Raw genomic sequence first — 11,965 nt, 5'->3', positions numbered from 1 at the left:
CCAGCAGCGGGGCTATCGGCAGAATTTCTGGAGCCCCAGAAATTCTTGCTCGTATCGGCTGACATCAGCTTCCGGTCTTCTCCCTCAGGAAGCTACTTTAATATGAAGTTAAACCAATTGAAATATTGTGCCCATATCGCTTGTTTAGGGGACAGTTTAGGAGGGGTTCAGTGTCCCCAGATTCTTATGATCAGTCCAGATCTCAAAAGATTTATTGCCCCCTTTCAGGAAATGTTGCCATGCAGGGATGGGTTTTACTTACCTTTACTACCGGTTCGCAATGGGAGTGCGTGCACACACGTGCTTCACTCACTCTCTCTCTCTCACACACACACACACTTCTGTGCATGCGCAGATCATCAATTATGACATCTGGCCGGGTGGGCAGAGCTTCTTGCCATTTTTACTACCAGTTCTAAAGAACCAGACAGAACTAGGAGCAACCCACCACTGTTGCCATGTGAATAATTCCCATCTCACTGCATAAGCCTCTTTTTCCCCAAACCAAATCTATGTTCTGCCTCAGACAGTTTCTTGGAAGTGTAAGCGCATGGTTGTAAGTGTCCCTTGGGATCCTTCTGTAGAAGGACTACTGTGACTGCTACACCACTTGCATCTGCTTGAACGATGAAAGAGATATCGGGGTATGAGTGTTTCAGAATGAGCTCAGTGGCGAATAGTCTCAAGTTTCTCAAAAGCCATCCAGCATTCCATGGACCATTTGAGGTGATTTCCAGACTTAGGTTTTCCCTCCCCTTTAGTTTTTACCAAGCTGGTTAATGGCAGAGCAATTTGAGCGAAAGTAGGAATTGTCTATAGAAGTTCACGAAGCCTAGGAAGCTCTGCAACTGCTTTCAGGCACATGGTGCCTCCCATTCTAATACCATTTCTGGATGCATTTCCACTCCTTCACGGGAGACCCGTAGCCTTGTTAGTCCAATCTGAGTTGGTGAAATTCGCATTTGGAAAGTTTCACATACAATTGGGCTGCCAATAGCTTTTGCAGGAACACCTCTACCAGCATAACATGCTCATCCATGATTTTGATATAAATTAAAATGTCATCTAAATAAATCAAGACTCCCTAGAATAAATATTCATGCAGAATTTCATTAATGAGTTGCATGAACATGGTGCGTGCCCCCTGTAGGCTGAAAAGAAGAATCTGAAACTGAAACCTAATGGGCAATTGAATACAATTTTCTATTTGCCCTCCAACAATGCTACTGGCACTTTAAGTTTACAAAGTTGCATTTCAACACCCTCTGCTATGGATGGGCTTATAAGACATTGGGTATACCCAGAGTCCAGTAAAACTGCTAATTCCACTTTCCATCCCAAGGAGGTTACTTTTAATTTCACCCTCACTGCCATTGGTTTTGAGTAAACACTCACCAGTGGATCATCATCATCACTACTACCATGCTCTCTGACCAACTTCTGACTTTTCACTGGGATATCCTCCTCCTTGTTGGAGGGTGGGGAGAATCCTTTGACTTCATCCCCTTCACTGACAGTGGTCTTGGGTTTGACCGTAGCTTCCTCTTTTTGGTGGGGCACACCTCATTGCTGGCCCCTGTTGTGAGTTTGAACAATAGGCTGCCCAGTGACCCTCTATGCTGCAGTGGAAACAGACTCCTGAGAAATACTTGGGATTGGACCCTCCCTTGCCAATCTTTGGTTGGGCCTTCTTTTCCAGCGCTTTGCTCATCCACTGCCCTCACTCTTTGGTTTCACAGATAATGGCGAGGTCTACCTCCACCTCACCAGCCAGGATATAACACTCCCATAGGATCCTGGTGAGCCCAGGACAGGATAAGCAAGTGGTCAGGACTTCCGAGTTGAGGCCTTCTTGGAAATATTCCAGGTGTATACAATCTTGTGGCCAGTTTGGGAGATTGCTAACCAATATCGGAATTCTTGGATGTAGGCTGTAATTGATTGTCTGCCTTGCAGATGGCCTTGATCCTTCCTTCTACTTTTTGGTCTGCCAGGGGATTTTTGAAGCATTGCCTCAGGGAGATCATGAATTGGTTGAAATCATGCAGCTCCTCGGTGTCAGCATCATGGAGCGAAATCACCCAGTCAGCCTCTTCTCCGTCCAGAATCACAGTGATGCAATTCACCTTGGCTTCGTCATTTGAGTAGTTTGGTCCATGGTGCACCATGAAATTCAAAACCTGGGTAAGGAAGTACCCTAACTTTTTTGCTTAACTTCAGCCTGCTGAACTCTGCTGAACTTCACTTTCAACTCTGGGATTGAATGGCCATCTTGCCTCACTGGCCATGCTGGGATCAGAGGTGCAGGGACAGCAGGCTAAACTGCTGTGCCAGATGCTGGAGTGGGCTGCTCCAGGGGGGAATCGACCAAGAATTCATCAAGCATTTCTTCAATGAGTTCAAGCCTCTGGCCCATGGTCCTGTTGGGAGTCTCCTTTCAGGTTTGCCATAGATTGTGCCATCCCCCTGGGCAGTATGGCGTGACTCTAGATCCTTGGGTGATGGTCACCCTTGCCAATGGTTGCTCTCATTTCCCAATGACAAGAGACCATTGTGCCCATTTCCTCACCCTTGATATGCAGCTGGTATGATTGGTGGATCTCGAGGCGATTCAGCCCTTACTTTTGTTTCCCCCAAGCCTTCCCCATTACATTTTCCCCTTCCCCAGTGTTCATAGCAGTCTTGACCAAATAGTAACAACAAGTATGAGGTGGCAGCTGACAATTAATTGGGGAATGATATTAATTTCACTCCCTTACTGGTCAGTTGTTGGACACTTTTACTAGAAATGGGTTGGGAATTATTCCTGTGCACAAGCATTGTATACATTCTCAAATTCTTCAGATCTCTCTGCTGACCACTTTTCCTTAGGAGAGTTATTGGATGAAGGGAGAAGCCAGGCTTGGAGGAAAATGATGATAACCTCTGCTATCCACTGGTCTTTGTTCTAGAAAACTGGAGCATCATAGATGCTTGACCATCATAGGTCCATTATAGCTTGATGAGAAGTGGCAAGAACTTAAGCAAACATATTCCACTTTCATCTCTACTAATTTATGGCTGGGCTGTACACTACCACTTTTGAAGCAACCATGTAACATACATTTATTTGTTTGTTTGATTGTTTGATTGATTGATTCCTGCCTAATTGTTCACAAATAACTCAATGCAGCAAACATTTCCAACTTACCTTTCTCCTCCCATTTTCCTGACAAAAACAACCCTCTAGGATGAGTTGGGCTGAGAAAGAGAGACTGGCCCAAAATCACCCAGCTGGCCTGTCATGGCTGAGGTGGGACTACAACTCATAGTCTCCTGCTTTCTAGTCTGGTGCTTTAACCACTAGACCAAAGCGAATCTCAAACACATACGGTGATTCTGTAACAATTTTTCATGTTGGTTAAGGACTTGTATTTTCCATATTAACCATAGCATTTTCCTTTAGCAGGAGAAAGAATCATATGATTCAGTATCATATGTAGTTTGGCAGTAAGTAGAAAATTTTAGGCTTTTTAAAATTTTATTTTATGTTGCAGAAAGCGATAATTAAGCCTTACTTAGACTTTCAAATAAAGACTTGCCATGCAAAACTGTTCAAGACCACACATGTATTTTAAAAAATCCAGGGCTGGAGGTGGGCTTGGGACATTTCTCTGCTTGAAAGTGGAGATCTGTGTGGTCTCTTTGGCTCCCTTAATATAAATCTATAAGCTTAATAGAAGAAAGTACCACTTTTATCTTTTGATCTTTGCCTTTTAAGCTATTTAGCAGCTCTGAGTAACACTGAGTGGAATGGGGGATTGGCTTCATTTTCTGCAAACATATGTACATAGATGCAACTCTCCATGACACAATATGTATGGTTATGTATTGCAAAGATGGCACACATCAAAGAAATATTAACTGACCAGAAGGCCTGGCAATGTAAATTTAGACAACTGCAAGCTTCACGAAGTGCCATTTTCATTCCCAAACTCAGGTAGCAAATTTGGGAAGCTATTAAGAAACCCATGATACGGAAAAATGACATCTATCAAATACAATTTACAATCAGCTCTCCTTTATAGACCTCAATTCATTGGATAGCTCTTACATAATTCATACCTATTGCAATAAGGCCTTTACAAAAGTCTTTTAACGTAGATGGATCTTGATGAACACTACTAAGAATATTTAAGTTTCAGAAACAGTTAAGTTTCTATTCTGTGGTTTCATTATATGAGTTTCACCTAATGAGTAAAGATGTTATCTTATATAAAAATTGATGAATGTAAGTTAATTGAATATTCTTTCAGCATCTCAAAATTTTATTGTATGAAATCACTCAGTAGTTTTCTCGATTGTGTTTTTTGAAAAATTATTACATGACTGAACCAAGATCAAGAGGCAGTTAAATGAGTGTGTGTTAATATACTAGAGTATGTATAATTCCTAGTTGGTAGGATGTGGGCAACAGTATATTGGCTTGCAAGGTGAATCCCTAGTTTAGAAATTCTATGTAATACAGAAAGTCTGGGTATGCTTGTGATAAAATTGGGCTTTGAGATGCTTGTGACATACTGGACAAAATATGGCAAAATTGGCCGATAATGAGGTTAGCATTAGCAGGGAACACTGCATATAAAATGACTACAACTAAAACAACAACCTACCATATAGTTTTCTTAACTAAACAGCATTATGTAAAACCTTGATTGTCCAAAGTCATGATGGATGGCAGAGATCACAGTAAGATAGGGAAGTCTGGCTTTATGCTGGCAGGGAGTGGGCAGTCCAAATTTATAGTGAGTATATGGTTGAAAATAAATATATCAAATATATATTTAGTAGGGAAAACTGAATGAATAGTTGCAAGTTATATAAACTGTTGCACTGTTATATAAACACCAAGTGGCTAAGGTGAAGGAAGTACAATATTTTGAGCAAATATGGCAAGTTAATAAAATAGGAATTCAATAGAGACCTCAATTTATGAGGTCCTGAAAAAGACAGAAGTGAAAAATCAAAAATGCAGAAGCAAAAAATATGATATATTGCCCTGACATGGTGTATATAAGGATAATAGAAGTGAGCTAATTTTAGTATGTTTTCATTGCTTTTCGTCTCTAATGCATTCCGTTTGGTTTATTTACTATTTAATATTTATGACTCCTTTTCTATGTTCTGCATAAGATTGCTTATTTTAAAAGAGAAGAATGTGATGGGCATATATGTACATATAGTATGAAATTAAATGCTCTTGCCAAACTTCAGAGTGCATCTTAAAAAATAGAATATTCTGGTATTCAATTAATTAAGGGAAGGATGCTATTCACATTTCTTTTTTGTCTGAATGATGGCAATGTCTTGGACCAGCCTGCTTCTTTTTTAGCTATTCCCTTTTAGCATATCCTGTTTTAAGTCCTTGCAGGAAGAGGACTGCTGAGTTTAGGTTCCACCAAGAGCTCAACCACATAGCCATTTCTCCCTATCTTCAGGGGGGATAAGTAATTATTGTCTTCATAGTTCCGCATTTAGAAGAAGGCTGTTCTCACAAGAAGGTGCAAGTTTCTACTATTCCTGCTGGCCAGACACTACCAAGTGCAGAGGGGAAGGAAGGAAGGAAAGAAGGGAGGGAGGGAGAGAGGGAGGGAGGAGGGAGGGAGGGAGGGAGGGAGGGAGGGAGGAAGGAAGGAAGGAAGGAAGGAAGGAAGGAAGGAAGGAAGGAAGGAAGGAAGGAAGGAAGGAAAATGTCTCACACTTAACACTGAAAGTGCAGAAAGATGAGAATGCTATAGCATTTACTCCAACAGTAAATGGCCATTCTGGTAACTCAACATGAACAAATATGAACACTTGGAAAGATTCAAGTTGTAATTCTTGACATACAACTACATAGGCCAGGAGTCACCAACCTTTTGGACAACAGGGACCACTAAATTCATAATTTTAAATCCTGCAGACCACTAATAAGATTTTTTTTAACAGATGCTATATAAAAAATGCAAATAATTTTTCTGCTGACCACCAAAATTTTCTTGTGGACCAGCAGAGGTCCATGGACCAGCAGTTGGTGACCGCTGACATAGGCTATATTTTGACATGTTAATAGCTGTTCTCTTAACTATTCTGAAATGTTCATTCAAAGTTTCTTCTTTTTCTGAGGCTATTATATCACACAAAAGAATCCTGGGAAGCAGCTTCCATATGATTTCATGTTAAGACCAGCAACAGAGTTCCTAGGCACAATCTTGTTCAAAGATTTTCCTTTGTTTTCCCCTGTGTCTATTTATTTCTTCACTTACTAAATTTGTATACCACTGAATGCAAGAAATTGACCCACTGTCATTCACAGCAAAAACGTAACATTCTTTTTTCTCTCTTCTTCCTCCCTTTTGCTCCCAGAGAAAAGCCTACAGTCTCTCCTTTTGCATTCCCATTCTCCACTCTATCTCTACAGTTGTTAGAGACATAGGTCTTTTTTATAATTATCCTTTAGGAAAATATTTCCCTGTATGAGCAGCTTCTCAGGGCAATTTCAATAAACTGATACATGGTTCTGATGTTTAACTCTAAGCAATGAAGGAATAATCTGACAAGTAAAAAGTATTGGGAGCCGTAACCATTGAAATTCGCAGTTCTTTCAGCTTTTGCCCACTGCCAAGCATTACCTATTAACTCTGAATGTGCCTCTAGTCCATACTAAGAGACCAAGTGGTTTGCTTTTTTTTTTAAAGCAAAAATACAGACTCAGAAAGCACAAGAAAGAATACAAATTGCCTTGATAGGCACAGAGATAACAAATCTGGCAAAGTCAGTTTACCTGACTAACTTCTTGCTAACCATGATATTCCCTGTTGTCATTTCAGCCTGACTCATCTTCTGTATTAAGATGAAGAAGGAAAATAGATGCAGTCCTTTAAACCAGTTGGGAAGAGGGTCCACTAATAAAGACTTGCTGCCTTTTACAAAGAATCTCTCCAAAGCAGTATCATTTAAAAAAAAGAAAGGGATGGAATGGCTAATGCAAGTTCTGGATTTTGGAAAAGCTAGGAGATTATGAACAGTTTTATTACTTTGTTTTGGCCTGGAAAATTAAAGGTGCACAGCAAAGCATGACATTCATACATGGATTATCAAGGAACAGTAAACAATGGGCAGGACTCTAGCCAGGAACTGGGTGATTTACAGCTGATACTCTTGACAAAAGGCAGCTAAGCACAAAGCAGGAAAGCATCAAACATCACAGAAACCTAGAAGGCATGCAGCAGGGATGATCCCAGCAGATGGAGTAGGCTCAGCTCTCTTTGAAAAACAGAAAAGGAAAGATAAATATTGGATTCCTCACACATTTCCATTCTGTTTTGGAGATTAGATTCAAAAGTGGAGGGCAAGAGATCAAGATCATGATGAGAAAGTATTGAGAATGTGTCACTATATGCAATCTGCTTAACTGATGTTCAAAATAGTACATCTTAATGTGCAGAATATTAAAACAACAGGCACAATGATATTGACGGAAGAACAATTTTTTTATGAGCAAAGTGTATTGTTTCTCCCTTCCCTTCCTTTCCCATCTCTCTTTCTCTTTTTGCTTGTAAACAGATAAGTTCCTATGCAGAAGTATAGATTTTCTCAAAATTTAGAGGGATAGGTGCAGAAGCTAAGGAATTTGTAATGATTTTTTTAAGCAAAGGGGTTTTAAGGTAGGATGAACATTGGAAGTGAAACATAGAGCAACCAAAGCAGTATTTTTTTTCTAAATGAGTACCAAGACAGAAAAATCACAAACTATATTTAATGGTAGAAAATTCTGCAACTTCTCTTCCTAAAGAATTATGATGGGGGATAAAATCTTTCACTGTGATTAAACTCTTAGAAGCATCAGTTTGAAAACCAGGTTGACATTCCTTCCTTTTCTTTCCCCCTCTCAAATTTTTCTCTTATGAAGAATAAGCAAAAAAGATATTTAATTTCTAGAGGCATACTACCTATGGTCATTTCCCTACTCATGGTCCTCAACTTATGACCACAATTGAGGCCAGAATTTTTCTTGCTAAAGAAGGCAGTTGTTAAATGAGTCATGCCAAATTTTAAAACATTTTTGACCATGTTGTTAAACAAAACCACTGCAGTTGCTTTCCTCATTGTTTTCTTATCAGAAGCTAACTGGGAAGGTCACAAATAATAACCACATTACCCCAGGATATTGTAACCATCACAAATACATGCCCGTTGCAAAGTGGCCAAATTTTGATCACACGATCATGGGATACATACAGCAATTGTTGTAAATACGAGGAACTAAATCACTTTTTTCAGTAACTTTGTATTGTTAACTGAATGGTTGCTAAGTTGAGGAGTATCTTAGTAATTTATAGTATGTTCTGAAGGTATCCAAGTCAAAATAGTAATGAGTACATCACTTCAGCATTGCAAAAATGATGCTATGCATTGTCTCGGTAATTGGGAAATGGCCAAAGCCTGAATATCTGAATCCCAAGTGTCTAGTAAAGCTTCAGTGGGGCGGGATTCATCTCCTGTATTCAATTCGGGATCCAGATGGATTCAGTCTGTGTCCTTCATTTATATCAAAAGGTGGTTATTGGTGAGTAGTTTGGTATGATCCTTTTTGATCACTAACAGAAAAACAACAACCAGGAAATAAATCTGGAACTGTTTGAATGAACCATTCGAATGAATATCCCCTACAATTGCCTTCCATATATATTTTGAGTGTTTTCTGCTTACTAGGCAGCCAATAATACATATTTTGTTTTAAGTACCAAGGTCTGTTTACACAATCAGCAGAACCAACTGAAATACTTTAAAATATATGCAACTATGTGTTTTATGTCTACATGAATATATTTAATTTCCTATCTCAGATATTTCATATCCAAATATTTCCAGCTCCCCACTCACTTAAAGATGGCACTCTCCAGATGGCTTGGATTGCAATTCCCAGAATACCTAGTCACAATAGCATTTGTTCTCATCCCTTAACAGCAAACTCTAAAGGTAGTATAGGTAGCTTTTTTGTTCGTTTGGATTGTGTTTTAACCAACTGTTAATCAATTTAACTTCTGACCTGAAGTAGTTTTGGAGACTGGTAAAGTTATAAACCATATAATTAGTATTCGCCCACAACTTGTTTTGCTGAAATCCATTTTAGGATCCATTGCAAATATTTGTACTAAAGGTTGATGTGGTGTGAATAGTCCACATTTAGTATAGTCCTCATAATTGAGACCAACAACTTGGTTGGTAAGTGAAGCAGTTGCTAGGTGAAACTTGAACTGTGCTTATGATCTTACTTTAGTTTTCTTTTGCTTTACATTTAGGTGGTAAATGTGAAGGTTGGTCAAAAAGTTATTTTTTTAACACCATCATAACTGTGAGTGGTCACTAAAAAGGCTATTGCTCAAAGGGGACTGCCTGTGTTTTTGTTGGCTGCTACTAGAATGTGCATCATTAAACACAGGAAAGTTACATCTGTGGCACTGCAGTTCTGGTGCCAAAATGTTTGCCATGTTGCTACAGCTGAGAAATTAAGCTCTTTATCTGTGTTGTGGTCAAGTTAAAGTTATAGTTTTCTGAAAAATATGGTCTGATTTCATATCTTGCTCAGATGAGGGAATCATAATTGTCTTGTGCCAGATAAATATGTTACCGTGTGGAAAAAATACTAAAATATTGTGTAATTTTACTATTTTTTTCTTGTCTCCCTTTTTAACTTTTATATATGAATGTTATTGCCCTTATGGATGTTGGAACCTTTTAGACATAAAAATTACAAAAAATACTAATCAGTTTATTTGGATGATTATGCCATTCCTCCATAGTACTCCTTGTATGTCCTATCGCTTTCATATCTTCACAACAGATAAGATATGTCCATGTTTGGGGAGAATGATTCCAAGCTAAGCTTGCAAATATTGAGAATGAGCAGTGAATTCAACTTGTTCCTTCCTCGCCAAAATTCAATTATCTCCCTAAAGTTTTATTCTGGTTTACAGTATATGTTTCAGTGGCATTAACTGTTGTACAAATCTTGACAGAAAGGGGATCCCTCCATGTAAACCAAAGGCAAGCTGGAGAGTTCTGATCCAAGCTTGCTGCAATATCTTATTTTAGCTGTCTTCTTCCTTTCTCTTTCCCATCATTTGGATACAGAACAAAGCAGGAGAGATTTAGCAGAGTGTCAGGAAGTAGCTTCAGGCTAATCCTTTTGCTGACACTCCCCAGCACCAGAGGGAAGTAACAGAGATCAGCCAATCTGGCATATCAAAAGCCTTCTAATTATGTCACTGAAGAGACTTGAGCCAATTCCAATTTTTGTATTCATGGAGTTTCCAGCAAAAGAAACTTTTTTATTTAGAAAAAAAAAAAAACCAGGTAATTTTGAAATCCTAGTTTGAAGGAAAAGAAAAAAGGAAACAAATGTACTAAGCTAAATGCGTTTTAGCTCAATGCAATATCAGCACGTAACCATGAATTCTGCAACCTGGTGACCTTCAGATATGCTTGTTTGCAACTCTCATAATTCTTGGCCACTATGGCCACTCAACCTGGAATTAATTAATTGCAGATCTGCAATCTGCAATCCCATTGCATCTGAAAGTTGGGGAAAATAACAACTTTGTACAATATTCTCATTCTCCCTTCTTTCTACAATTCTCACCTTACAATGAGTTATGAATAAAACTTCACTCTGTGAACCCAGGGAATATTTCTCCAGCTTGGCCTAGAATTTAAATGATCCAGGGACTCACTGTTACTTAGAGCATAATATCCTAATCATGTTTTCATAGAAAGGGACTCAAACTACTATATGATATATCTTTCAGAAACATCCACTATAAAGAAAGGTATACAGACTAGGTCATAGACAGTATGGGAGACTATGTTCTATATATTATCTGGTTAGAACCACTTGTGTTCTTGATGGTGTGTGTGTGTGTGTTTATGTGTATGATAGTTCACAGGTAATTCTTCTTACCAAAAGAAGAGAATATTTGTAGCTCAGAGTTGAACTGTGAGATCCTTGGTGCTCTCTGATCTTTGTTGTTTTCTTAGACATTTCATTACCAAACTAGATAATCTTATTCCTGTATTTTTCTTAATTCACCACTTTTATGTCCTGAGTGGCCTGGGAAGTTCTGCTAAATTTATTGGCTTTCCATTCAAGAAGCATGGGTACAGAGTAAGTTATAAAGTTAAGTCTCCATCAAGTGGAGCTACTGATTCAAAGATGCATCTATGAAGTTTTCTTGGCAACACTATGGAAGAAGTGTGCTATTGCTTTCTTTGGGGGTATTTTTTAACTTCACAGTCTGGCTAACTATTTCCCTAGTTCTCCCTGGCAGTTTCCTCTCCCAATAGCAACCAAATCCAATACTGCCAGTGGCGGGATTCATCTGCTTCACACTGGTTCGGGAGAACCATTAGCTAACTTTCTGAGCAGTTCAGCAAACCGGCTGTTGGAAGAAACAGCCTTTTGTTTTTCCCACCTTACAGAATTAATCCTGTCAGAAAGGCAGGAAAGAGACATTCTGGTGTACCTCTGTGCATTAGGCTTCTAGCCTAATCCTTATCTTTATTGCCTTGCTTAAGTGTTTTCAGAAACTGCCTCTGCAGTTAAGCCTTGTTACATTGTAACAGCTAATGGTTCTTGGCAGTACACCCTACTTTCTCTAGCCTGAAAACTTCTCCGGAGGGTTTTGTTGTTGTTTTTTACTTTGCTGGTATTTTGCTTTTCTTTGCTTTATTAGGGGATTGACTTTCTTAAAGGGGAAGGGTTGTTTGAAGCTTTTTACACAGTTTTATTGGTTCCTGGCACTGTCCAGGATGCAAGCTTGGCACTTGTCTGATTTTTTTAACTGCCTTTCTGGGGGCATGTGATCTTTCCTTAAATCTGGATGATTTCCTTAGGATATCTTATGAGGTGAGTGAGACCAGCCGGTATCTTTAAATGGTGCAAATG

The 11,965-nt window shown here is 39.0% G+C and overlaps 1 long non-coding RNA gene across 1 annotated transcript; it reads left to right on the top strand.

The window, feature by feature from the left end:
* Positions 1-637: 637 nt before the first annotated feature.
* On the top strand, positions 638-6,944 carry LOC117665047 (uncharacterized). Its single transcript, XR_004591230.2, has 3 exons — positions 638-726; positions 1,995-2,184; positions 6,849-6,944. It is a non-coding gene; the product is annotated as an uncharacterized LOC117665047 (long non-coding RNA).
* Positions 6,945-11,965: the final 5,021 nt, after the last annotated feature.

The sequence above is a fragment of the Pantherophis guttatus genome, chromosome 4 (genome assembly GCF_059756535.1).
Source record: "Pantherophis guttatus breed Tessera chromosome 4, ASM5975653v1, whole genome shotgun sequence".
Lineage (NCBI taxonomy): Eukaryota > Metazoa > Chordata > Lepidosauria > Squamata > Colubridae > Pantherophis > Pantherophis guttatus.
The sequence above is the reverse complement of the archived record's forward strand: the minus strand, read 5'-3'. Positions and strand labels throughout refer to the sequence as shown.